The 27,697-nt window shown below is 46.0% G+C and overlaps 9 non-coding genes across 9 annotated transcripts; all 9 read left to right on the top strand.

Annotated features, from left to right (window-relative positions):
• The first annotated feature begins 330 nt into the window (after window positions 1-330).
• trnag-ccc (transfer RNA glycine (anticodon CCC)) lies at window positions 331-401 on the top strand. Its single transcript has one exon. It is a non-coding gene; the product is annotated as a tRNA-Gly (tRNA).
• Window positions 402-1,355: 954 nt separating this feature from the next.
• On the top strand, window positions 1,356-1,428 carry trnae-uuc (transfer RNA glutamic acid (anticodon UUC)). The gene has a single exon. It is a non-coding gene; the product is annotated as a tRNA-Glu (tRNA).
• A 5,255-nt stretch (window positions 1,429-6,683) lies between these two features.
• Window positions 6,684-6,754, top strand: trnag-gcc (transfer RNA glycine (anticodon GCC)). The gene has a single exon. It is a non-coding gene; the product is annotated as a tRNA-Gly (tRNA).
• Window positions 6,755-8,816: 2,062 nt separating this feature from the next.
• On the top strand, window positions 8,817-8,887 carry trnag-gcc (transfer RNA glycine (anticodon GCC)). The gene has a single exon. It is a non-coding gene; the product is annotated as a tRNA-Gly (tRNA).
• A 6,566-nt stretch (window positions 8,888-15,453) lies between these two features.
• On the top strand, window positions 15,454-15,524 carry trnag-gcc (transfer RNA glycine (anticodon GCC)). Its single transcript has one exon. It is a non-coding gene; the product is annotated as a tRNA-Gly (tRNA).
• Window positions 15,525-17,566: 2,042 nt separating this feature from the next.
• trnag-gcc (transfer RNA glycine (anticodon GCC)) lies at window positions 17,567-17,637 on the top strand. The gene has a single exon. It is a non-coding gene; the product is annotated as a tRNA-Gly (tRNA).
• Window positions 17,638-19,691: 2,054 nt separating this feature from the next.
• trnag-gcc (transfer RNA glycine (anticodon GCC)) lies at window positions 19,692-19,762 on the top strand. Its single transcript has one exon. It is a non-coding gene; the product is annotated as a tRNA-Gly (tRNA).
• A 2,063-nt stretch (window positions 19,763-21,825) lies between these two features.
• trnag-gcc (transfer RNA glycine (anticodon GCC)) lies at window positions 21,826-21,896 on the top strand. Its single transcript has one exon. It is a non-coding gene; the product is annotated as a tRNA-Gly (tRNA).
• A 2,062-nt stretch (window positions 21,897-23,958) lies between these two features.
• Window positions 23,959-24,029, top strand: trnag-gcc (transfer RNA glycine (anticodon GCC)). The gene has a single exon. It is a non-coding gene; the product is annotated as a tRNA-Gly (tRNA).
• The last annotated feature ends 3,668 nt before the right edge of the window (window positions 24,030-27,697 follow it).

The raw sequence follows: 27,697 nt of genomic DNA, 5'->3' as shown, positions 1-27,697 counted from the left end.
TGCTCCTATTTATTCTTTTGGGGAACGTTAGTTTCTTAATTATGTAATTTTTGAGAAGCTAAACAACGTTGGAAGGAAACTCCCACGGCACCTAGAAAAGTGCAAAATCTTAGCTCAACCGTGAGCTCATGCACCTGAGAGGTTAACCCTGTGATTCTCTATCCACGGATCTTCCAGGACCTTCGAAGTGTTTCCAGCATTTAGTCAACAATTCCAGATGCAGTATCTGCTGCATTTAGCTTTTTATGTTAACGCAGTGTCCCCGCTTGTATTAACAAAAGCCAAAAATAAATTGTAGCTACCAGAAAATGGAATTTGTTAACTCGGCGTGCATTGGTGGTTCAGGGGTAGAATTCTCGCTTCCCACGCGGGTGACCCGGGTTCGACTCCCGGCCAATGCAGGTTAACATTTTAAACAATTCATTTCATAGCAAACACATCACTTGAGCATAAATAATAAATTAGCTGTATCTGTGCAACTGGATCAAGGGAATGAATGTTCTGCTCCTGTTCCTGTGCAACAGTTTTCAGGGGCTGAATGGCATCCTGTTTCTGTGTAACAGGCTCGATTCTTACTCTGACAGACATTACATTGCTCACTTCCTCGTTAGTATAGTTGTGAGTATCCCCACCTGTCACGCGGGAGACCGGGGTGAAATTCCCCGACGGGGAGGAATTTTAACATCCCCAATTTTAAACCTTTGGGCAGCACCTTAACGTGCTCCTTGGAAAAGATCAACAGCGAAAAATTGAACCTAAAATAATTTTAAACGGTGAGGAACTGTATAAAAAGCTCCTGCATCAATTCCTCGTTAGCATAGTGTTCTCCTTCTGTTTGTCTTTTGTGCGGGGCACTGCGGAACGAGAGAGGACAGGGAAATGCAGATAACAGCGGGAGAAAGCACGTCTGATCTTTCAAGGGGACAGCACTGGCACGATTGGCCGAATGGCCTCATACTGTACTGCAAGCTTCCATGAATCATATGGATATCTGAGACATACCCACACAAAGTGAGCACACATCTGTGTTCGTGTATGTGTTTGAGCCTTTGTCTCAAGCAGTGCATTAATATTTCCTCTGTGTTTTCCTTGATATTTTGGTGCTGATTATTCAATATCCCGACGGCTTTTCTCTGACTATGTATCACTGAGAAAAGCACAGAAGCAAATAGATTTCAGGTGGACGCCTACCCGCAATTGATGCTGTGGTTTCTTGAACATGTCGTTTGTGATCTCGCCGAAAAAATGTCATCTGGTACGAAAGGTTTGCCTGGCGCGAAAGTGACCTGAATTTCAAAGCAGCAAGGAGGAAAGACTGCATTGTTCTGCTTGCTGGCAGGATGCTTTTCACAGCTTCCCTGGTGGTCCAGTGGTTAGGATTCGGCGCTTTCACCGCCGCGGCCCGGGTTCGAATTCCCGGTCAGGGAACCAGTGCTTTTTCTGGCTGTTTGAAATGCCAGCAATCAAAGCACCCGCGCGAAACAATGCTTGCACCTCATCAACCTTTCAACTTTCCACGCTGCTGTTGCCTCAACAGTCAGCAGCGCAACATTCGGCACCGAGGTGCAACATTCACTTCCTTGCCTTCTGTAAAATGCCTGCTGTTTCAAAGTCAGCAGGAAATGACATTGGGAACAAGACACCTTAAATGCCCACATTTATGTGTACCTCACAGTGTCAGAACAGTCACGGTTATTATCCGCCTTCCATGTATTATTTTGCCAACTGCATCTCCCTAACAAACTTAGCTGATCACAGCACGGCTATCCGTCAACTCATTGCCAGTGTGAAGAATGCCACATTAGCTACGTGTGCAAGACTCGAATGACAGAGTACCTGGGCCGTGATAATTTGTCCTGATATTCATGAGGCCTTAACATTCGCTGCATAAGACAATTCTACCTCTGGTTGCCATCCCTCCTGCCATTGGAAAGCGGTTGTCTTTATTTCCTTCATCAAAATCCACTGAAATTTTGCAAGCCTTTATTAAATTTCCTCTTAGCCTCCAGAGGAAAGCAATTCCAGCTTGTCCACACCATCAACATAACTGAAGTCGCTTGTCCCTCGTGCCACACTGTAAGACGTCAAACGAGTTCTGTATGTCGGGGAGTCAAGGGTTATGGGGAGCGGGCGGAAAAGTTGCGTTGTGTCGAAGATCTCATCAGCCACGAAATTATTAAATGGCGGGGCTCGAGGGGCCGAATGGCCCAATCCTGCTCCTATTTATTCTTTTGGGGAACGTTAGTTTCTTAATTATGTAATTTTTGAGCAGCTAAACAACGTTGGAAGGAAACTCCCACGGCACCTAGAAAAGTGCAAAATCTTAGCTCTGCCGTGAGCTCATGCACCTGAGAGGTTAACCCTGTGATTCTCTGTCCACAGATCTTCCAGGACCTTCGAAGTGTTTCCAGCATTTAGTCAACAATTCCAGATGCAGTATCTGCTGCATTTTGCTTTTCATGTTAACGCAGTGTCCCCGCTTGTATTAACAAAAGCCAAAAATAAATTGTAGCTCCCAGAAAATGGAATTTGCTTACTCGGCGAGCATTGGTGGTTCAGGGGTCGAATTCTCGCCTGCCACGCGGGAGACCCGGGTTCGATTCCCGGCCAATGCAAGATAACATTTTAAACAATTCATTTCATAGCAAACACATCACTTGAGCATAAATAATATATTAGCTGTATCTTGGCAACTGGATCAAGGGTATGAATATTCTGCTCCTGTTCCTGTGCAACAGCTTTCAGGTGCTGAATGGCATCCTGTTTCTGTGTAACAGGCTCGATTCTTACTCTGACAGACATTACATTGCTCACTTCCTCGTTAGTATAGTTGTGAGTATCCCCACCTGTCACGCGGGAGACCGGGGTGAAATTCCCCGACGGGGAGGAATTTTAACATCCCCAATTTTAAACCTTTGGGCAGCACCTTAACGTGCTCCTTGGAAAAGATCAACAGCGAAAAATTGAACCTAAAATAATTTTCAACGGTGAGGAACTGTATAAAAAGCTCCTGCATCAATTCCTCGTTAGCACAGTGTTCTCCTTCTGTTTGTCTTTGTCTCAAGTAGTGCATTACTATTTCCTCTGTGTTGTCCTTGATATTTTGATGCTGATTATTCAATATCCCGACGGCTTTTCTCTGACTGTGTATCACTGAGAAATGCACAGAAGCAAATAGATTTCAGGTGGACGCCTACCCGCAATTGATGCTGTGGTTTCTTGAACATGTCGTTTGTGATCTCGCCTAAAAAATGACATCTTGTACGAAAAGTTTGCCTGGCGCGAAAGTGACCTGAATTTCAAAGCAACAAGGAGGAAAGACTGCATTGTTCTGCTTGCTGGCAGGATGCTTTCCGCAGCTTCCCTCGTGGTCTAATGGTTAGGATTACGTCGCTTTCACCGCCGCGGCCCGGGTTTGAATTCCAGGTCAGGGAACCAGTGCTTTTTCTGGCTGTTTGAAATGCCAGCAATCAAAGCACCCGCGCGAAACAATGCTTGCACCTCATCAACCTTTCAACTTTCCACGCTGCTGTTGCCTCAACAGTCAGCAGCGCAACTTTCGGTACCGAGGTGCAACATTCACTTCCTTGCCTTCTTTAAAATGCCTGATGTTTCAAAGTCAGCAGGAAATGACATTGGGAACAAGACACCTTAAATGCCCCAATTTATGTGTACCTCACAGTGTCAGAACAGTCACGGTTATTATCCGCCTTCCATGTATTATTTTGCCGACTGCATCTCCCTAACAAACTTAGCTGATCACAGCACGGCTATCAGTCAACTCATTGCCAGTGTGAAAAATGCCACATTAGCGACGTGTGCAAGACTCGAATGACAGAGCACGTGGGCCGTGATAACTTATCCTGATATTCAGGAGGCATTAACATTCGCTGCATAAGACAATTCTAGCTCTGGTTACCATCCCCTCTGCCATTGGAAAGCGTTTGTCTTTATTTCCTCTATCAAAAGCCATTGTAATTTTGCAATCCTTTATTAAATTTCATCTTAGCCTCCAGAGGATAGCAATTCCAGCTTGTCCACACCATCAACATAACTGAAGTCGCTTGTCCCTCGGGCCACACTGTAAGACGTCAAACGAGTTCTGTATGTCGGGGAGTCAAGGGTTATGGGGAGCGGGCGGAAAAGTTGCGTTGTGTCGAAGATCTCATCAGCCACGTACTTATTAAATGGCGGGGCTCGAGGGGCCGAATGGCCGAATCCAGCTCCTATTTATTCTTTTGGGGAAGGTTAGTTTCTTAATTATGTAATTTTTGAGCAGCTAAACAACTTTGGAAGGAAACTCCCACAGCACCGAGAAAAGTGCAAAATCTTAGCTCTGCCGTGAGCTCATGCACCTGAGAGGTTAACCCTGTGATTCTCTGTCCACAGATCTTCCAGGACCTTCGAAGTGTTTCCAGCATTTAGTCAACAATTCCAGATGCAGTATCTGCTGCATTTTGCTTTTTATGTTAACGCAGTGTCCCCGCTTGTATTAACAAAAGCCAAAAATAAATTGTAGCTGCCAGAAAATGGAATTTCTCAACTCGGCGTGCATTGGTGGTTCAGGGGTAGAATTCTCGCCTGCCGCGCGAGGACCCGGGTTCGATTCCCGGCCAATGCAGGATAACATTTTAAACAATTCATTTCATCGCAAACACATCACTTGAGCGTAAATAATATATTAGCTGTATCTGTGCAACTGGATCAAGGGTATGAATGTTCTGCTCCTGTTCCTGTGCAACAGCTTTCAGGGGCTGAATGGCATCCTGTTCCTGTGTAACAGGCTCTATTCTTACTCTGACAGACATTACATTGCTCACTTCCTCGTTCGTGTAGTTGTGTGTATCCCCAACTGTCACGCGGGAGACCGGGGTGAAATTCCCCGACGGGGAGGAATTTTAACATCCCCAATTTTAAACCTTTGGGCAGCACCTTAACGTGCTCCTTGGAAAAGATCAACAGCGAAAGATTGAACCTAAAACAATTTGAAACGGTGAGGAACTGCATAAAAACCTCCTGCATCAATTCCTCGTTAGCATCGTGTTCTCCTTCTGTTTGTCTTTTGTGCGGGGCACTGCGGAACGAGAGAGGACAGGGAAATGCAGATAACAGCGGGAGAAAGCACGTCTGATCTTTCAAGTGGACAGCACTGGCACGATTGGCCGAATGGCCTCACACTGTACTGCACGCCTCCATGAATCATATGGATATCTGAGACATACTCACACAAAGTGAGCACACATCTGTGTTCGTGCATATGTTTGAGTCTTTGTCTCAAGCAGTGCATTACTGTTTCCTCTGTATTGTCCTTGATATTTTGGTGCTGATTATTCAATATTCCGACGGCTTTTCTCTGACTGTGTATCTCTGAGAAAAGCACAGAAGCAAATAGATTTCAGGTGGACGCCTACACGCACTTGATGCTGTGGTTTCCTGAACATGTCCTTTGTGATCTCGCCTAAAAAATGTCATCTTGTACGAAAAGTTTGCCTGGCGTGAAAGTGACCTGAATTTCAAAGCAGCAAGGAGGAAAGACTGCCTTGTTCTGCTTGCTGGCAGGCCGCTTCTCACAGCTTCTCTGGTGGTCTAGTGGATAGGATTCGGCGCTTTCACCGCCGCGGCCCGGGTTCGATTCCCGGTCAGGGAACCAGTGCGTTTTCTGGCTGTTTGAAATGACAGCAATCAAAGCACCCGCGCGAAACAATGCTTGCACCTCATCAACCATTAAATTTTCCACAGCGCTGCTGTTGCCTCAACAGTCAGCAGCGCATCATTCGGTACCGAGGTGCAGCATTCGCTTCCTTGCCTCGCAGTGTCAGAACAGTCACGGTTATTATCCGTCTTCCATGTATTATTTTGCCGACTGCATCTCCCTAACAAACTTAGCTGATCACAGCACGGCTATCAGTCAACTCATTGCCAGTGTGAAAAATGCCACATTAGCAACGTGTGCAAGACTCGAATGACAGAGTAACTGGGCCGTGATAACTTATCCTGATATTCATGAGGCCTTAACATTCGCTGCATAAGACAATTCTACCTATGGTTACCATCCCTCCTGCCATTGGAAAGCGTTTGTCTTTATTTCCTCTATCAAAACCCATTGTAATTTTGCAAGCCTCTATTAAATTTCCTCTTAGCCTCCAGAGGAAAGCAATCCCAGCTTCTCCACACTATCCCTCGGGCCACACTGTAAGACGTCAAACGGGTTCTGTATGTCTGATAGACATATATTTCAGCTACAGGGGAGTCAAAGGTTATGGGGAACGGGCGGCAAAGTTGCGTTGTGTCGAAGATCTCATCAGCCACGAACTTTTTAAATGGCGGGCTCGAGGGGCCGAATGGCCCAATCCTGCTCCTATTTTTTCTTTTGGGGAAGGTTAGTTTCTTAATTATGTAATTTTTGAGCAGCTAAACAACGTTGGAAGGAAACTCCCACGGGACGTAGAAAAGTGCAAAATCTTAGCTCTACCGAGAGCTCATGCACCTGAGAGGTTAACCCTGTGTTTCTCTGTCCACAGATCTTCCAGGACCTTCCAAGTGTTTCCAGCATTTAATCAACAATTCCAGATGCAGTATCTGCTGCATATTGCTTTTTATGTTAACGCAGTGTCCCCGCTTGTATTAACAAAAGTCAAAAATAAATTGTAGCTACCAGAAAATAGAATCGATTAAGTCGGCGTGCATTGGTGGTTCAGGGGTAGAATTCTCGCCTGCCACGCGGGAGACCCGGGTTCGATTCCCGGCCAATGCAGGCTAATTTTTTTAACAATTAATTTCATAGCAAACACATCACATGAGCATAAATAATTTATTAGCTGTACCTGTGCAAGTGGATCAAGGGTATGAATGTTCAGCTCCTGTTCCTGTGCAACAGCTTTGAGGGGCTGAATGGCATCCTGTTCCTGTGTAACAGGCTCGATTATTACTCTGACAGACATTGCATTGCTCACTTCCTCGTTAGTCTCGTTGTGAGTATCCCCGCCTGTCACGCGGGAGACCGGGGTGAAATTCCCCGACGGGAAGGAATTTTAACATCCCCAATTTTAAACGTTTTGGCAGCACCTTAAAGCGCTCCTTGGAAAAGATCAACAGCGAAAGATTGAACCTAAAACAAATTTAAACGGTGAGGAACTGCATAAAAACCTCCTGCATCAATTCCTCGTTAGCATAGTGTTCTCCTTCTGTTTGTCTTTTGTGCGGGGCGCTGCGGAACGAGAGAGGACAGGGAAATGCAGATAACAGCGGGAGAAAGCACGTCTGATCTTTCAAGTGGACAGCACTGGCACGATTGGCCGAATGGCCTCACACTGTACTGCACGCCTCCATGAATCATATGGATATCTGAGACATACTCACACAAAGTGAGCACACATCTGTGTTCGTGCATATGTTTGAGTCATTGTCTCAAGCAGTGCATTACTGTTTCCTTTGTATTGTCCTTGATATTTTGGTGCTGATTATTCAATATCCCGACGGCTTTTCTCTGACTGTGTATCTCTGAGAAAAGCACAGAAGCAAATAGATTTCAGGTGGACGCCTACACGCACTTGATGCTGTGGTTTCCTGAACATGTCCTTTGTGATCTCGCCTAAAAAATGTCATCTTGTACGAAAAGTTTGCCTGGCGTGAAAGTGACCTGAATTTCAAAGCAGCAAGGAGGAAAGACTGCCTTGTTCTGCTTGCTGGCAGGCCGCTTCTCACAGCTTCTCTGGTGGTCTAGTGGATAGGATTCGGCGCTTTCACCGCCGCGGCCCGCGTTCGATTCCCGGTCAGGGAACCAGTGCGTTTTCTGGCTGTTTGGAATGCCTGCAATCAAAGCACCCGCGCGAAACAATGCTTGCACCTCATCAACCTTTCAATTTTCCACACCGCTGCTGTTGCCTCAACAGTCAGCAGCGCATCATTCGGTACCGAGGTGCAGCATTCGCTTCCTTGCCTCGCAGTGTCAGAACAGTCACGGTTATTATCCGTCTTCCATGTATTATTTTGCCGACTGCATCTCCCTAACAAACTTAGCTGATCACAGCACGGCTATCAGTCAACTCATTGCCAGTGTGAAAAATGCCACATTAGCAACGTGTGCAAGACTCGAATGACAGAGTAACTGGGCCGTGATAACTTATCCTGATATTCATGAGGCCTTAACATTCGCTGCATAAGACAATTCTACCTCTGGTTACCATCCCTCCTGCCATTGGAAAGCGTTTGTCTTTATTTCCTCTATCAAAACCCATTGTAATTTTGCAAGCCTCTATTAAATTTCCTCTTAGCCTCCAGAGGAAAGCAATCCCAGCTTCTCCACACTATCCCTCGGGCCACACTGTAAGACGTCAAACGGGTTCTGTATGTCTGATAGACATATATTTCAGCTACAGGGGAGTCAAAGGTTATGGGGAATGGGCGGCAAAGTTGCGTTGTGTCGAAGATCTCATCAGCCACGAACTTTTTAAATGGCGGGCTCGAGGGGCTGAATGGCCCAATCCTGCTCCTATTTTTTCTTTTGGGGAAGATTAGTTTCTTAATTATGTAATTTTTGAGCAGCTAAACAACGTTGGAAGGAAACTCCCACGGGACGTAGAAAAGTGCAAAATCTTAGCTCTACCGAGTGCTCATGCACCTGAGAGGTTAACCCTGTGTTTCTCTGTCCACAGATCTTCCAGGACCTTCGAAGTGTTTCCAGCATTTAATCAACAATTCCAGATGCAGTATCTGCTGCATATTGCTTTTTATGTTAACGCAGTGTCCCCGCTTGTATTAACAAAAGTCAAAAATAAATTGTAGCTACCAGAAAATAGAACCTATTAAGTCGGCGTGCATTGGTGGTTCAGGGGTAGAATTCTCGCCTGCCACGCGAGAGACCCGGGTTCGATTCCCGGCCAATGCAGGCTAATTTTTTTAACAATTCATTTCATAGCAAACACATCACATGAGCATAAATAATTTATTAGCTGTACCTGTGCAAGTGGATCAAGGGTATGAATGTTCAGCTCCTGTTCCTGTGCAACAGCTTTGAGGGGCTGAATGGCATCCTGTTCCTGTGTAACAGGCTCGATTCTTACTCTGACCAGACATTGCATTGCTCACTTCCTCGTTCGTCTCGTTGTGAGTATCCCCGCCTGTCAAGCGGGAGACCGGGGTGAAATTCCCCGACGGGAAGGAATTTTAACATCCCCAATTTTAAACGTTTTGGCAGCACCTTAAAGCGCTCCTTGGAAAAGATCAACAGCGAAAGATTGAACTTAAACAATTTTAAACGGTGAGGAACTGCATAAAAACCTCTGGCATCAATTCCTCGTTAGCATAGTGTTCTCCTTCTGTTTGTCTTTTGTGCGGGGCACTGCGGAACGAGAGAGGACAGGGAAATGCAGATAACAGGCTATATTGGACTGGGTACTGTGCAATGAGAAGGGACTAATCAGTAATCTTGTTGTACGGGGACCCTTGGGTCAGAGCGATCATAACATGATCGATTTCTCACTCGAAATGGAGAGCGAAGAAATTGACTCAGAGACTAAGGTCCTGAATTTAAACAAGGGGAATTATGATGCCATGAGACGGGAACTGAGTAGGTCTGATTGGACAACGTTCCTGGGAGGACTGGAGGTAGATAAACAATGGCAAACATTTAAAGATAGAATGACAAAATTGCAAAAATTGTTTATACCAATCTGGCATAAAAGGAAATCTAAAAAGGTGACTCAACCGTGGATAACAGGGGAAATTAGAGACAGCATAAAATCCAAAGATAGGGCGTATAAAATAGCCAAAAAAAGCGCCAGAGCGGAAGATTGGGAACAGTTTAAGATAGAGCAAAGGAGGGCAAAGGGCATAATCAAGAGGGGCAAAATAGCTTACGAAAACAAGCTGGCGGAAAATATAAAAACTAACTCCAAAAGCTTTTATAAGTATATCAAAAGGAAAAGACTGGTGAAAACCAAAGTTGGTCCATTGCAGTCAGATACGGGGGAATATATAATGGGAAATAAGGAAATGGCAGATCAACTAAATGCATACTTTGGGTCAGTCTTTACGAAGGAAGACACAAAAAACCTCCCTGGGATATCGGGAAAAATAGGGACATTGGCAAAGGAGGAACTGACGCAAATCAATATCTCTAAGGATATGGTGTTAAGGAAGCTAAAGGGATTGAAGGTGGACAAATCCCCAGGGCCTGATAACATGCATCCTAGGGTACTGAAGGAGGTGGCCCTAGAGATAGCGGATGCACTAAGGATGATTTTTCAGAATTCATTAGACTCGGGAACAGTGCCGATGGATTGGAGGGTAGCTAAAGTTACCCCACTATTCAAAAAGGGGGGTAGGGAAAAAGCAGGTAATTACAGACCTGTAAGCCTTACATCAGTTGTGGGCAAAATGCTGGAGTCCATCATTAAGGATGAAATAGCGGAGCACTTAGCAAATGGGGACAGGATAGGACAGAGTCAACATGGATTTACAAAGGGTAAATCGTGCTTGACTAATCTATTGGAATTTTTTGAGGGAGTAACTGGTAGAATAGATGGGGGAGAGCCAGTAGATGTGGTGTACCTGGACTTCCAAAAGGCCTTCGATAAGGTCCCACATAAAAGATTAGCATGGAAAATTGAGGCTCATGGGATAAAGGGGAAAGTTTTGGCGTGGATAGGGAACTGGCTGTCAGATAGAAAACAGAGAGTTGGAATAAACGGCTCATTTTCTGAATGGCAGGCAGTAACAAGTGGGGTACCACAGGGATCTGTCCTGGGCCCCCAGCTGTTCACAATTTACATTAATGACCTGGATCAGGGAGTCGGATGCAGCATTTCCAAATTTGCAGACGACACTAAACTAGGAGGGGGGGTGGGCTCAGAGGAAGAGACCAGGAAGCTCCAGAGCGATTTGGACAGACTGGGCGATTGGGCGGATAAATGGCAGATGCACTATAATGTGGACAAGTGCGAAGTTATCCACCTTGGGTGCAGGAACGGGAGGGCAAATTATTATTTAAATGGCAATAGATTGGGAGAGGGGGAAGTACAGAGAGACCTGGGTGTTCTTGTACACCAGTCACTGAAGGCGAGCATGCAGGTGCAACAGGCGGTCAAGAAGGCAAACGGTATGCTGGCCTTCATAGCAAAAGGGTTAGAATACAGGAACAGGGATACCTTGCTGCAGCTGTACAGGGCACTGGTGAGACCACACCTCGAGTACTGTGTACAGTTTTGGTCGCCTCATCTGAGGAAGGATGTTCTTGCCATGGAGGGGGTGCAGCGGCGATTCACCAGGCTGATACCAGGAATGGCGGGAATGACCTATGAGGAGAGACTATGTAGTTTAGGGATGTACACACTGGAGTTTAGAAGATTGAGAGGGGACCTCATAGAAGTGTATAAAATTCTGACAGGTCTAGACAGACTGGATGCAGAAGGAATGTTTCCCTTGGCGGGTGAGAACAGAACTAGAGGACATAATTTGAGGATAAGGGCTAAACCATTTAGGACAGAGATGAGGGGGAATTTCTTCACTCAGAGAGTGGTGAACCTGTGGAACTCATTGCCACAGAGGGCAGTGTACGCCAGCTCATTAAATATATTTAAGAGGGAATTAGATATATTTCTACGGGCAAAAGGGGTTAAGGGTTACGGAGAGAAGGCGGGGACGGGATACTGAATTAAAAGATCAGCCATGATCTCATCGAATGGCGGAGCAGGCACGAAGGGCCGAATGGCCTACTCCTGCTCCTATCTTCTATGTATCTATGTATCTATGTAACAGCGGGAGAAAGCACGTCTGATCTTTCAAGTGGACAGCACTGGCACGATTGGCCGAATGGCCTCACACTGTACTGCACGCCTCCATGAATCATATGGATATCTGAGACATACTCACACAAAGTGAGCACACATCTGTGTTCGTGCATATGTTTGAGTCTTTGTCTCAAGCAGTGCATTACTGTTTCCTCTGTATTGTCCTTGATATTTTGGTGCTGATTATTCAATATCCCGACGGCTTTTCTCTGACTGTGTATCTCTGAGAAAAGCACAGAAGCAAATAGATTTCAGGTGGACGCCTACACGCACTTGATGCTGTGGTTTCCTGAACATGTCCTTTGTGATCTCGCCTAAAAAATGTCATCTTGTACGAAAAGTTTGCCTGGCGTGAAAGTGCCCTGAATTTCAAAGCAGCAAGGAGGAAAGACTGCCTTGTTCTGCTTGCTGGCAGGCCGCTTCTCACAGCTTCCCTGGTGGTCTAGTGGATAGGATTCGGCGCTTTCAGCGCCGCGGCCCGGGTTCGATTCCCGGTCAGGGAACCAGTGCGTTTTCTGGCTGTTTGAAATGCCAGCAATCAAAGCACCCGCGCGAAACAATGCTTGCACCTCATCAACCTTTCAATTTTCCACATCGCTGCTGTTGCCTCAACAGTCAGCAGCGCATCATTCGGTACCGAGGTGCAGCATTCGCTTCCTTGCCTCGCAGTGTCAGAACAGTCACGGTTATTATCCGTCTTCCATGTATTATTTTGCCGACTGCATCTCCCTAACAAACTTAGCTGATCACAGCACGGCTATCAGTCAACTCATTGCCAGTGTGAAAAATGCCACATGAGCAACGTGTGCAAGACTCGAATGACAGAGTAACTGGGCCGTGATAACTTATCCTGATATTCATGAGGCCTTAACATTCGCTGCATAAGACAATTCTACCTCTGGTTACCATCCCTCCTGCCATTGGAAAGCGTTTGTCTTTATTTCCTCTATCAAAACCCATTGTAATTTTGCAAGCCTCTATTAAATTTCCTCTTAGCCTCCAGAGGAAAGCAATCCCAGCTTCTCCACACTATCCCTCGGGCCACACTGTAAGATGTCAAACGGGGTCTGTATGTCTGATAGACATATATTTCAGCTACAGGGGAGTCAAAGGTTATGGGGAACGGGCAGCAAAGTTGCGTTGTGTCGAAGATCTCATCAGCCACGAACTTTTTAAATGGCGGGCTCGAGGGGCCGAATGGCCCAATCCTGCTCCTATTTTTTCTTTTGGGGAAGGTTAGTTTCTTAATTATGTAATTTTTGAGCAGCTAAACAACGTTGGAAGGAAACTCCCACGGGACGTAGAAAAGTGCAAAATCTTAGCTCTACCGAGAGCTCATGCACCTGAGAGGTTAACCCTGTGTTTCTCTGTCCACAGATCTTCCAGGACCTTCGAAGTGTTTCCAGCATTTAATGAACAATTCCAGATGCAGTATCTGCTGCATATTGCTTTTTATGTTAACGCAGTGTCCCCGCTTGTATTAACAAAAGTCAAAAATAAATTGTAGCTACCAGAAAATAGAATCGATTAAGTCGGCGTGCATTGGTGGTTCAGGGGTAGAATTCTCGCCTGCCACGCGGGAACCCGGGTTCGATTCCTGGCCAATGCAGGCTAATTTATTTAACAATTCATTTCATAGCAAACACATCACATGAGCATAAATAATTTATTAGCTGTACCTGTGCAAGTGGATCAAGGGTATGAATGTTCAGCTCCTGTTCCTGTGCAACAGCTTTGAGGGGCTGTAATGGCATCCTGTTCCTGTGTAACAGGCTCGATTCTTACTCTGACAGACATTGCATTGCTCACTTCCTCGTTAGTCTCGTTGTGAGTATCCCCGCCTGTCACGCGGGAGACCGGGGTGAAATTCCCCGACGGGAAGGAATTTTAACATCCCCAATTTTAAACGTTTTGGCAGCACCTTAAAGCGCTCCTTGGAAAAGATCAACAGCGAAAGATTGAACCTAAAACAATTTTAAACGGTGAGGAACTGCATAAAAACCTCCTGCATCAATTCCTCGTTAGCATAGTGTTCTCCTTCTGTTTGTCTTTTGTGCGGGGCACTGCGGAACGAGAGAGGACAGGGAAATGCAGATAACAGCGGGAGAAATCACGTCTGATCTTTCAAGTGGACAGCACTGGCACGATTGGCCGAATGGCCTCACACTGTACTGCACGCCTCCATGAATCATATGGATATCTGAGACATACTCACACAAAGTGAGCACACATCTGTGTTCGTGCATATGTTTGAGTCTTTGTCTCAAGCAGTGCATTACTGTTTCCTCTGTATTGTCCTTGATATTTTGGTGCTGATTATTCAATATCCCGACGGCTTTTCTCTGACTGTGTATCTCTGAGAAAAGCAAAGAAGCAAATAGATTTCAGGTGGACGCCTACACGCACTTGATGCTGTGGTTTCCTGAACATGTCCTTTGTGATCTCGCCTAAAAAATGTCATCTTGTCCGAAAAGTTTGCCTGGCGTGAAAGTGACCTGAATTTCAAAGCAGCAAGGAGGAAAGACTGCCTTGTTCTGCTTGCTGGCAGGCCACTTCTCACAGCTTCCCTGGTGGTCTAGTGGATAGGATTCGGCGCTTTCACCGCCGCGGCCCGGGTTCCATTCCCGGTCAGGGAACCAGTGCGTTTTCTGGCTGTTTGAAATGCCAGCAATCAAAGCACCCGCGCGAAACAATACTTGCACCTCATCAACCTTTCAATTTTCCACACCGCTGCTGTTGCCTCAACAGTCAGCAGCGCATCATTCGGTACCGAGGTGCAGCATTCGCTTCCTTGCCTCAGAACAGTCACGGTTATTATCCGTCTTCCATGTATTATTTTGCCGAATGCATCTCCCTAACAAACTTAGCTGTTCACAGCACGGCTATCAGTCAACTCATTGCCAGTGTGAAAAATGCCACATTAGCAACGTGTGCAAGACTCGAATGACAGAGTAACTGGGCCGTGATAACTTATCCTGATATTCATGAGACCTTAACATTCGCTGCATAAGACAATTCTACCTCTGGTTACCATCCCTCCTGCCATTGGAAAGCGGTTGTCTTTATTTCCTCTATCAAAACCCATTGTAATTTTGCAAGCCTCTATTAAATTTCCTCTTAGCCTCCAGAGGAAAGCAATCCCAGCTTCTCCACACTATCCCTCGGGCCACACTGTAAGACGTCAAACGGGTTCTGTATGTCTGATAGACATATATTTCAGCTACAGGGGAGTCAAAGGTTATGGGGAACGGGCGGCAAAGTTGCGTTGTGTCGAAGATCTCATCAGCCACGAACTTTTTAAATGGCGGGCTCGAGGGGCCGAATAGCCCAATCCTGCTCCTATTTTTTCTTTTGGGGAAGGTTAGTTTCTTAATTATGTAATTTTTGAGCAGCTAAGCAACGTTGGAAGGAAACTCCCACGGGACGTAGAAAAGTGCAAAATCTTAGCTCTACCGAGAGCTCATGCACCTGAGAGGTTAACCCTGTGTTTCTCTGTCCACAGATCTTCCAGGACCTTCGAAGTGTCTCCAGCATTTAATCAACAATTCCAGATGCAGTATCTGCTGCATATTGCTTTTTATGTTAACGCAGTGTCCCCGCTTGTATTAACAAAAGTCAAAAATAAATTGTAGCTACCAGAAAATAGAATCGATTAAGTCGGCGTGCATTGGTGGTTCAGGGGTAGAATTCTCGCCTGCCACGCGGGAGACCCGGGTTCGATTCCCGGCCAATGCAGGCTAATTTTTTTAACAATTCATTTCATAGCAAACACATCACATGAGCATAAATAATTTATTAGCTGTACCTGTGCAAGTGGATCAAGGGTATGAATGTTCTGCTCCTGTTGCTGTGCAACAGCTTTGACGGGCTGAATGGCATCCTGTTCCTGTGTAACAGGCTCGATTCTTACTCTGACAGACATTGCATTGCTCACTTCCTCGTTAGTCTCGTTGTGAGTATCCCCGCCTGTCACGCGGGAGACCGGGGTGAAATTCCCCGACGGGAAGGAATTTTAACATCCCCAATTTTAAACGTTTTGGCAGCACCATAAAGCGCTCCTTGGAAAAGATCAACAGCGAAAGATTGAACCTAAAACAATTTTAAACGGTGAGGAACTGCATAAAAACCTCCTGCATCAATTCCTCGTTAGCATAGTGTTCTCCTTCTGTTTGTCTTTTGTGCGGGGCACTGCGGAACGAGAGAGGACAGGGAAATGCAGATAACAGCGGGAGAAAGCACGTCTGAACTTTCAAGTGGACAGCATTGGCACGATTGGCCGAATGGCCTCACACTGTACTGCACGCCTCCATGAATCATATGGATATCTGAGACATACTCACACAAAGTGAGCACACATCTGTGTTCGTGCATATGTTTGAGTCTTTGTCTCAAGCAGTGCATTACTGTTTCCTCTGTATTGTCCTTGATATTTTGGTGCTGATTATTCAATATCCCGACGGCTTTTCTCTGACTGTGTATCTCTGAGAAAAGCACAGAAGCAAATAGATTTCAGGTGGACTCCTACACGCACTTGATGCTGTGGTTTCCTGAACATGTCCTTTGTGATGTCGCCTAAAAAATGTCATCTTGTACGAAAAGTTTGCCTGGCGTGAAAGTGACCTGAATTTCAAAGCAGCAAGGAGGAAAGACTGCCTTGTTCTGCTTGCTGGCAGGCCGCTTCTCACAGTTTCCCTGGTGGTCTAGTGGATAGGATTCGGCGGCCTGGGTTCGATTCCCGGTCAGTGGAATCAGTGCGTTTATCTGGCTGTTTGAAATGCCAGCAATCAAAGCACCCGCGCGAAACAATGCTTGCACCTCATCAACCTTTCAATTTTCCACACCGCTGCTGTTGCCTCAACAGTCAGCAGCGCATCATTCGGTACCGAGGTGCAGCATTCGCTTCCTTGCCTCAGAACAGTCACGGTTATTATCCGTCTTCCATGTATTATTTTGCCGACTGCATCTCCCTAACAAACTTAGCTGTTCACAGCACGGCTATCAGTCAACTCATTGCCAGTGTGAAAAATGCCACATCAGCAACGTGTGCAAGACTCGAATGACAGAGTAACTGGGCCGTGATAACTTATCCTGATATTCATGAGGCCTTAACATTCGCTGCATAAGACAATTCTACCTCTGGTTACCATCCCTCATGCCATTGGAAAGCGGTTGTCTTTATTTCCTCTATCAAAACCCATTGTAATTTTGCAAGCCTCTATTAAATTTCCTCTTAGCCTCCAGAGGAAAGCAATCCCAGCTTCTCCACACTATCCCTCGGGACACACTGTAAGACGTCAAACGGGTTCTGTATGTCTGATAGACATATATTTCAGCTACAGGGGAGTCAAAGGTTATGGGGAACGGGCGGCAAAGTTGCGTTGTGTCGAAGATCTCATCAGCCACGAACTTTTTAAATGGCGGGCTCGAGGGGCCGAATGGCCCAATCCTGCTCCTATTTTTTCTTTTGGGGAAGGTTAGTTTCTTAATTATGTAATTTTTGAGCAGCTAAGCAACGTTGGAAGGAAACTCCCACGGGACGTAGAAAAGTGCAAAATCTTAGCTCTACCGAGAGCTCATGCACCTGAGAGGTTAACCCTGTGTTTCTCTGTCCACAGATCTTCCAGGACCTTCGAAGTGTCTCCAGCATTTAATCAACAATTCCAGATGCAGTATCTGCTGCATATTGCTTTTTATGTTAACGCAGTGTCCCCGCTTGTATTAACAAAAGTCAAAATTAAATTGTTGCTATCAGAAAATAGAATCGATTACGTCGGCGTGCATTGGTGGTTCAGGGGTAGAATTCTCGCCTGCCACGCGGGAGACCCGGGTTCGATTCCCGGCCAATGCAGGCTAATTTTTTTAACAATTCATTTCATAGCAAACACATCACATGAGCATAAATAATTTATTAGCTGTACCTGTGCAAGTGGATCAAGGGTATGAATGTTCTGCTCCTGTTCCTGTGCAACAGCTTTGACGGGCTGAATGGCATCCTGTTCCTGTGTAACAGGCTCGATTCTTACTCTGACAGACATTGCATTGCTCACTTCCTCGTTAGTCTCGTTGTGAGTATCCCCGCCTGTCACGCGGGAGACCGGGGTGAAATTCCCCGACGGGAAGGAATTTTAACATCCCCAATTTTAAACGTTTTGGCAGCACCATAAAGCGCTCCTTGGAAAAGATCAACAGCGAAAGATTGAACCTAAAACAATTTTAAACGGTGAGGAACTGCATAAAAACCTCCTGCATCAATTCCTCGTTAGCATAGTGTTCTCCTTCTGTTTGTCTTTTGTGCGGGGCACTGCGGAACGAGAGAGGACAGGGAAATGCAGATAACAGCGGGAGAAAGCACGTCTGATCTTTCAAGTGGACAGCACTGGCACGATTGGCCGAATGGCCTCACACTGTACTGCACGCCTCCATGAATCATATGGATATCTGAGACATAATCACACAAAGTGAGCACACATCTGTGTTCGTGCATATGTTTGAGTCTTTGTCTCAAGCAGTGCGTTACTGTTTCCTCTGTATTGTCCTTGATATTTTGGTGCTGATTATTCAATATCCCGACGGCTTTTCTCTGACTGTGTATCTCTGAGAAAAGCACAGAAGCAAGTAGATTTCAGGTGGACTCCTACACGCACTTGATGCTGTGGTTTCCTGAACATGTCCTTTGTGATGTCGCCTAAAAAATGTCATCTTGTACGAAAAGTTTGCCTGGCGTGAAAGTGACCTGAATTTCAAAGCAGCAAGGAGGAAAGACTGCCTTGTTCTGCTTGCTGGCAGTCCGCTTCTCACAGCTTCCCTGGTGGTCTCGTGGATAGGATTCGGCGCTTTCACCGCCGCGGCCCGGGTTCGATTCCCGGTCAGGGAACCAGTGCGTTTTCTGGCTGTTTGAAATGCCAGCAATCAAAGCACCCACGCGAAACAATGCTTGCACCTCATCAAGCTTTCAATTTTCCACACCGCTGCTGTTGCCTCAACAGTCAGCAGCGCATCATTCGGTACCGAGGTGCAGCATTCGCTTCCTTGCCTCAGAACAGTCACGGTTATTATCCGTCTTCCATGTATTATTTTGCCGACTGCATCTCCCTAACAAACTTAGCTGTTCACAGCACGGCTATCAGTCAACTCATTGCCAGTGTGAAAAATGCCACATTAGCAACGTGTGCAAGACTCGAATGACAGAGTAACTGGGCCGTGATAACTTATCCTGATATTCATGAGGCCTTAACATTCGCTGCATAAGACAATTCTACCTCTGGTTACCATCCCTCCTGCCATTGGAAAGCGGTTGTCTTTATTTCCTCTATCAAAACCCATTGTAATTTTGCAAGCCTCTATTAAATTTCCTCTTAGCCTCCAGAGGAAAGCAATCCCAGCTTCTCCACACTATCCCTCGGGCCACACTGTAAGACGTCAAACGGGTTCTGTATGCCTGATAGACATATATTTCAGCTACAGGGGAGTCAAAGGTTATGGGGAACGGGCGGCAAAGTTGCGTTGTGTCGAAGATCTCATCAGCCACGAACTTTTTAAATGGCGGGCTCGAGGGGCCGAATGGCCCAATCCTGCTCCTATTTTTTCTTTTGGGGAAGGTTAGTTTCTTAATTATGTAATTTTTGAGCAGCTAAGCAAAGTTGGAAGGAAACTCCCACGGGACGTAGAAAAGTGCAAAATCTTAGCTCTACCGAGAGCTCATGCACCTGAGAGGTTAACCCTGTGTTTCTCTGTCCACAGATCTTCCAGGACCTTCGAAGTGTTTCCAGCATTTAATCAACAATTCCAGATGCATTATCTGCTGCATATTGCTTTTTATGTTAACGCAGTGTCCCCGCTTGTATTAACAAAAGTCAAAAATAAATTGTAGCTACCAGAAAATAGAATCGATTAAGTCGGCGTGCATTGGTGGTTCAGGGGTAGAATTCTCGCCTGCCACGCGGGAGACCCGGGTTCGATTCCCGGCCAATGCAGGCTAATTTTTTTAACAATTCATTTCATAGCAAACACATCACATGAGCATAAATAATTTATTAGCTGTACCTGTGCAAGTGGATCAAGGGTATGAATGTTCTGCTCCTGTTCCTGTGCAACAGCTTTGAGGGGCTGAATGGCATCCTGTTCCTGTGTAACAGGCTCGATTCTTACTCTGACAGACATTGCATTGCTCACTTCCTCGTTAGTCTCGTTGTGAGTATCCCCGCCTGTCACGCGGGAGACCGGGGTGAAATTCCCCGACGGGAAGGAATTTTAACATCCCCAATTTTAAACGTTTTGGCAGCACCTTAAAGCGCTCCTTGGAAAAGATCAACAGCGAAAGATTGAACCTAAAACAATTTTAAACGGTGAGGAACTGCATAAAAACCTCCTGCATCAATTCCTCGTTAGCATAGTGTTCTCATTCTGTTTGTCTTTTGTGCGGGGCACTGCGGAACGAGAGAGGACAGGGAAATGCAGATAACAGCGGGAGAAAGCACGTCTGATCTTTCAAGTGGACAGCACTGGCACGATTGGCCGAATGGCCTCACACTGTACTGCACGCCTCCATGAATCATATGGATATCTGAGACATACTCACACAAAGTGAGCACACATCTGTGTTCGTGCATATGTTTGAGTCTTTGTCTCAAGCAGTGCATTACTGTTTCCTCTGTATTGTCCTTGATATTTTGGTGCTGATTATTCAATATCCCGACGGCTTTTCTCTGACTGTGCATCTCTGAGAAAAGCACAGAAGCAAATAGATTTCAGGTGGACGCCTACACGCACTTGATGCTGTGGTTTCCTGCACATGTCCTTTGTGATCTCGCCTAAAAAATGTCATCTTGTACGAAAAGTTTGCCTGGCGTGAAAGTGACCTGAATTTCAAAGCAGCAAGGAGGAAAGACTGTCTTGTTCTGCTTGCTGGCAGGCCGCTTCTCACAGCTTCCCTGGTGGTCTAGTGGATAAGTTTCGGCGCTTTCACCGCCGCGGCCCGGGTTCGATTCCCGGTCAGTGGAACCAGTGCGTTTTCTGGCTGTTTGAAATGCCAGCAATCAAAGCACCCGCGCGAAACAATGCTTGCACCTCATCAACCTTTCAATTTTCCACACCGCTGCTGTTGCCTCAACAGTCAGCAGCGCATCATTCGGTACCGAGGTGCAGCATTCGCTTCCTTGCCTCGCAGTGTCAGAACAGTCACGGTTATTATCCGTCTTCCATGTATTATTTTGCCGACTGCATCTCCCTAACAAACTTAGCTGTTCACAGCACGGCTATCAGTCAACTCATTGCCAGTGTGAAAAATGCCACATTAGCAACGTGTGCAAGACTCGAATGACAGAGTAACTGGGCCGTGATAACTTATCCTGATATTCATGAGGCCTTAACATTCGCTGCATAAGACAATTCCACCTCTGGTTACCATCCCTCCTGCCATTGGAAAGCGGTTGTCTTTATTTCCTCTATCAAAACCCATTGTAATTTTGCAAGCCTCTATTAAATTTCCTCTTAGCCTCCAGAGGAAAGCAATCCCAGCTTCTCCACACTATCCCTCGGGCCACACTGTAAGACGTCAAACGGGTTCTGTATGTCTGATAGACATATATTTCAGCTACAGGGGAGTCAAAGGTTATGGGGAACGGGCGGCAAAGTTGCGTTGTGTCGAAGATCTCATCAGCCACGAACTTTTTAAATGGCGGGCTCGAGGGGCCGAATGGCCCAATCGTGCTCCTATTTTTTCTTTTGGGGAAGGTTAGTTTCTTAATTATGTAATTTTTGAGCAGCTAAGCAACGTTGGAAGGAAACTCCCACGCGACGTAGAAAAGTGCAAAATCTTAGCTCTACCGAGAGCTCATGCACCTGAGAGGTTAACCCTGTGTTTCTCTGTCCACAGATCTTCCAGGACCTTCGAAGTGTTTCCAGCATTTAATCAACAATTCCAGATGCAGTATCTGCTGCATATTGCTTTTTATGTTAACGCAGTGTCCCCGCTTGTATTAACAAAAGTCAAAAATAAATTGTAGCTACCAGAAAATAGAATCGATTAAGTCGGCGTGCATTGGTGGTTCAGGGGTAGAATTCTCGCCTGCCACGCGGGAGACCCGGGTTCGATTCCCGGCCAATGCAGGCTAATTTTTTTAACAATTAATTTCATAGCAAACACATCACATGAGCATAAATAATTTATTAGCTGTACCTGTGCAAGTGGATCAAGGGTATGAATGTTCAGCTCCTGTTCCTGTGCAACAGCTTTGAGGGGCTGAATGGCATCCTGTTCCTGTGTAACAGGCTCGATTATTACTCTGACAGACATTGCATTGCTCACTTCCTCGTTAGTCTCGTTGTGAGTATCCCCGCCTGTCACGCGGGAGACCGGGGTGAAATTCCCCGACGGGAAGGAATTTTAACATCCCCAATTTTAAACGTTTTGGCAGCACCTTAAAGCGCTCCTTGGAAAAGATCAACAGCGAAAGATTGAACCTAAAACAAATTTAAACGGTGAGGAACTGCATAAAAACCTCCTGCATCAATTCCTCGTTAGCATAGTGTTCTCCTTCTGTTTGTCTTTTGTGCGGGGCGCTGCGGAACGAGAGAGGACAGGGAAATGCAGATAACAGCGGGAGAAAGCACGTCTGATCTTTCAAGTGGACAGCACTGGCACGATTGGCCGAATGGCCTCACACTGTACTGCACGCCTCCATGAATCATATGGATATCTGAGACATACTCACACAAAGTGAGCACACATCTGTGTTCGTGCATATGTTTGAGTCATTGTCTCAAGCAGTGCATTACTGTTTCCTTTGTATTGTCCTTGATATTTTGGTGCTGATTATTCAATATCCCGACGGCTTTTCTCTGACTGTGTATCTCTGAGAAAAGCACAGAAGCAAATAGATTTCAGGTGGACGCCTACACGCACTTGATGCTGTGGTTTCCTGAACATGTCCTTTGTGATCTCGCCTAAAAAATGTCATCTTGTACGAAAAGTTTGCCTGGCGTGAAAGTGACCTGAATTTCAAAGCAGCAAGGAGGAAAGACTGCCTTGTTCTGCTTGCTGGCAGGCCGCTTCTCACAGCTTCTCTGGTGGTCTAGTGGATAGGATTCGGCGCTTTCACCGCCGCGGCCCGCGTTCGATTCCCGGTCAGGGAACCAGTGCGTTTTCTGGCTGTTTGGAATGCCTGCAATCAAAGCACCCGCGCGAAACAATGCTTGCACCTCATCAACCTTTCAATTTTCCACACCGCTGCTGTTGCCTCAACAGTCAGCAGCGCATCATTCGGTACCGAGGTGCAGCATTCGCTTCCTTGCCTCGCAGTGTCAGAACAGTCACGGTTATTATCCGTCTTCCATGTATTATTTTGCCGACTGCATCTCCCTAACAAACTTAGCTGATCACAGCACGGCTATCAGTCAACTCATTGCCAGTGTGAAAAATGCCACATTAGCAACGTGTGCAAGACTCGAATGACAGAGTAACTGGGCCGTGATAACTTATCCTGATATTCATGAGGCCTTAACATTCGCTGCATAAGACAATTCTACCTCTGGTTACCATCCCTCCTGCCATTGGAAAGCGTTTGTCTTTATTTCCTCTATCAAAACCCATTGTAATTTTGCAAGCCTCTATTAAATTTCCTCTTAGCCTCCAGAGGAAAGCAATCCCAGCTTCTCCACACTATCCCTCGGGCCACACTGTAAGACGTCAAACGGGTTCTGTATGTCTGATAGACATATATTTCAGCTACAGGGGAGTCAAAGGTTATGGGGAATGGGCGGCAAAGTTGCGTTGTGTCGAAGATCTCATCAGCCACGAACTTTTTAAATGGCGGGCTCGAGGGGCTGAATGGCCCAATCCTGCTCCTATTTTTTCTTTTGGGGAAGATTAGTTTCTTAATTATGTAATTTTTGAGCAGCTAAACAACGTTGGAAGGAAACTCCCACGGGACGTAGAAAAGTGCAAAATCTTAGCTCTACCGAGTGCTCATGCACCTGAGAGGTTAACCCTGTGTTTCTCTGTCCACAGATCTTCCAGGACCTTCGAAGTGTTTCCAGCATTTAATCAACAATTCCAGATGCAGTATCTGCTGCATATTGCTTTTTATGTTAACGCAGTGTCCCCGCTTGTATTAACAAAAGTCAAAAATAAATTGTAGCTACCAGAAAATAGAACCTATTAAGTCGGCGTGCATTGGTGGTTCAGGGGTAGAATTCTCGCCTGCCACGCGAGAGACCCGGGTTCGATTCCCGGCCAATGCAGGCTAATTTTTTTAACAATTCATTTCATAGCAAACACATCACATGAGCATAAATAATTTATTAGCTGTACCTGTGCAAGTGGATCAAGGGTATGAATGTTCAGCTCCTGTTCCTGTGCAACAGCTTTGAGGGGCTGAATGGCATCCTGTTCCTGTGTAACAGGCTCGATTCTTACTCTGACCAGACATTGCATTGCTCACTTCCTCGTTCGTCTCGTTGTGAGTATCCCCGCCTGTCAAGCGGGAGACCGGGGTGAAATTCCCCGACGGGAAGGAATTTTAACATCCCCAATTTTAAACGTTTTGGCAGCACCTTAAAGCGCTCCTTGGAAAAGATCAACAGCGAAAGATTGAACTTAAACAATTTTAAACGGTGAGGAACTGCATAAAAACCTCTGGCATCAATTCCTCGTTAGCATAGTGTTCTCCTTCTGTTTGTCTTTTGTGCGGGGCACTGCGGAACGAGAGAGGACAGGGAAATGCAGATAACAGGCTATATTGGACTGGGTACTGTGCAATGAGAAGGGACTAATCAGTAATCTTGTTGTACGGGGACCCTTGGGTCAGAGCGATCATAACATGATCGATTTCTCACTCGAAATGGAGAGCGAAGAAATTGACTCAGAGACTAAGGTCCTGAATTTAAACAAGGGGAATTATGATGCCATGAGACGGGAACTGAGTAGGTCTGATTGGACAACGTTCCTGGGAGGACTGGAGGTAGATAAACAATGGCAAACATTTAAAGATAGAATGACAAAATTGCAAAAATTGTTTATACCAATCTGGCATAAAAGGAAATCTAAAAAGGTGACTCAACCGTGGATAACAGGGGAAATTAGAGACAGCATAAAATCCAAAGATAGGGCGTATAAAATAGCCAAAAAAAGCGCCAGAGCGGAAGATTGGGAACAGTTTAAGATAGAGCAAAGGAGGGCAAAGGGCATAATCAAGAGGGGCAAAATAGCTTACGAAAACAAGCTGGCGGAAAATATAAAAACTAACTCCAAAAGCTTTTATAAGTATATCAAAAGGAAAAGACTGGTGAAAACCAAAGTTGGTCCATTGCAGTCAGATACGGGGGAATATATAATGGGAAATAAGGAAATGGCAGATCAACTAAATGCATACTTTGGGTCAGTCTTTACGAAGGAAGACACAAAAAACCTCCCTGGGATATCGGGAAAAATAGGGACATTGGCAAAGGAGGAACTGACGCAAATCAATATCTCTAAGGATATGGTGTTAAGGAAGCTAAAGGGATTGAAGGTGGACAAATCCCCAGGGCCTGATAACATGCATCCTAGGGTACTGAAGGAGGTGGCCCTAGAGATAGCGGATGCACTAAGGATGATTTTTCAGAATTCATTAGACTCGGGAACAGTGCCGATGGATTGGAGGGTAGCTAAAGTTACCCCACTATTCAAAAAGGGGGGTAGGGAAAAAGCAGGTAATTACAGACCTGTAAGCCTTACATCAGTTGTGGGCAAAATGCTGGAGTCCATCATTAAGGATGAAATAGCGGAGCACTTAGCAAATGGGGACAGGATAGGACAGAGTCAACATGGATTTACAAAGGGTAAATCGTGCTTGACTAATCTATTGGAATTTTTTGAGGGAGTAACTGGTAGAATAGATGGGGGAGAGCCAGTAGATGTGGTGTACCTGGACTTCCAAAAGGCCTTCGATAAGGTCCCACATAAAAGATTAGCATGGAAAATTGAGGCTCATGGGATAAAGGGGAAAGTTTTGGCGTGGATAGGGAACTGGCTGTCAGATAGAAAACAGAGAGTTGGAATAAACGGCTCATTTTCTGAATGGCAGGCAGTAACAAGTGGGGTACCACAGGGATCTGTCCTGGGCCCCCAGCTGTTCACAATTTACATTAATGACCTGGATCAGGGAGTCGGATGCAGCATTTCCAAATTTGCAGACGACACTAAACTAGGAGGGGGGGTGGGCTCAGAGGAAGAGACCAGGAAGCTCCAGAGCGATTTGGACAGACTGGGCGATTGGGCGGATAAATGGCAGATGCACTATAATGTGGACAAGTGCGAAGTTATCCACCTTGGGTGCAGGAACGGGAGGGCAAATTATTATTTAAATGGCAATAGATTGGGAGAGGGGGAAGTACAGAGAGACCTGGGTGTTCTTGTACACCAGTCACTGAAGGCGAGCATGCAGGTGCAACAGGCGGTCAAGAAGGCAAACGGTATGCTGGCCTTCATAGCAAAAGGGTTAGAATACAGGAACAGGGATACCTTGCTGCAGCTGTACAGGGCACTGGTGAGACCACACCTCGAGTACTGTGTACAGTTTTGGTCGCCTCATCTGAGGAAGGATGTTCTTGCCATGGAGGGGGTGCAGCGGCGATTCACCAGGCTGATACCAGGAATGGCGGGAATGACCTATGAGGAGAGACTATGTAGTTTAGGGATGTACACACTGGAGTTTAGAAGATTGAGAGGGGACCTCATAGAAGTGTATAAAATTCTGACAGGTCTAGACAGACTGGATGCAGAAGGAATGTTTCCCTTGGCGGGTGAGAACAGAACTAGAGGACATAATTTGAGGATAAGGGCTAAACCATTTAGGACAGAGATGAGGGGGAATTTCTTCACTCAGAGAGTGGTGAACCTGTGGAACTCATTGCCACAGAGGGCAGTGTACGCCAGCTCATTAAATATATTTAAGAGGGAATTAGATATATTTCTACGGGCAAAAGGGGTTAAGGGTTACGGAGAGAAGGCGGGGACGGGATACTGAATTAAAAGATCAGCCATGATCTCATCGAATGGCGGAGCAGGCACGAAGGGCCGAATGGCCTACTCCTGCTCCTATCTTCTATGTATCTATGTATCTATGTAACAGCGGGAGAAAGCACGTCTGATCTTTCAAGTGGACAGCACTGGCACGATTGGCCGAATGGCCTCACACTGTACTGCACGCCTCCATGAATCATATGGATATCTGAGACATACTCACACAAAGTGAGCACACATCTGTGTTCGTGCATATGTTTGAGTCTTTGTCTCAAGCAGTGCATTACTGTTTCCTCTGTATTGTCCTTGATATTTTGGTGCTGATTATTCAATATCCCGACGGCTTTTCTCTGACTGTGTATCTCTGAGAAAAGCACAGAAGCAAATAGATTTCAGGTGGACGCCTACACGCACTTGATGCTGTGGTTTCCTGAACATGTCCTTTGTGATCTCGCCTAAAAAATGTCATCTTGTACGAAAAGTTTGCCTGGCGTGAAAGTGCCCTGAATTTCAAAGCAGCAAGGAGGAAAGACTGCCTTGTTCTGCTTGCTGGCAGGCCGCTTCTCACAGCTTCCCTGGTGGTCTAGTGGATAGGATTCGGCGCTTTCAGCGCCGCGGCCCGGGTTCGATTCCCGGTCAGGGAACCAGTGCGTTTTCTGGCTGTTTGAAATGCCAGCAATCAAAGCACCCGCGCGAAACAATGCTTGCACCTCATCAACCTTTCAATTTTCCACATCGCTGCTGTTGCCTCAACAGTCAGCAGCGCATCATTCGGTACCGAGGTGCAGCATTCGCTTCCTTGCCTCGCAGTGTCAGAACAGTCACGGTTATTATCCGTCTTCCATGTATTATTTTGCCGACTGCATCTCCCTAACAAACTTAGCTGATCACAGCACGGCTATCAGTC

The sequence above is a fragment of the Somniosus microcephalus genome, unplaced genomic scaffold (genome assembly GCF_052327205.1).
Source record: "Somniosus microcephalus isolate GS21.2 unplaced genomic scaffold, FLI_Smic_1.0 unresolved_chr8, whole genome shotgun sequence".
NCBI lineage: Eukaryota > Metazoa > Chordata > Chondrichthyes > Squaliformes > Somniosidae > Somniosus > Somniosus microcephalus.
This window is presented reverse-complemented; position numbering and strand designations above follow the sequence as displayed.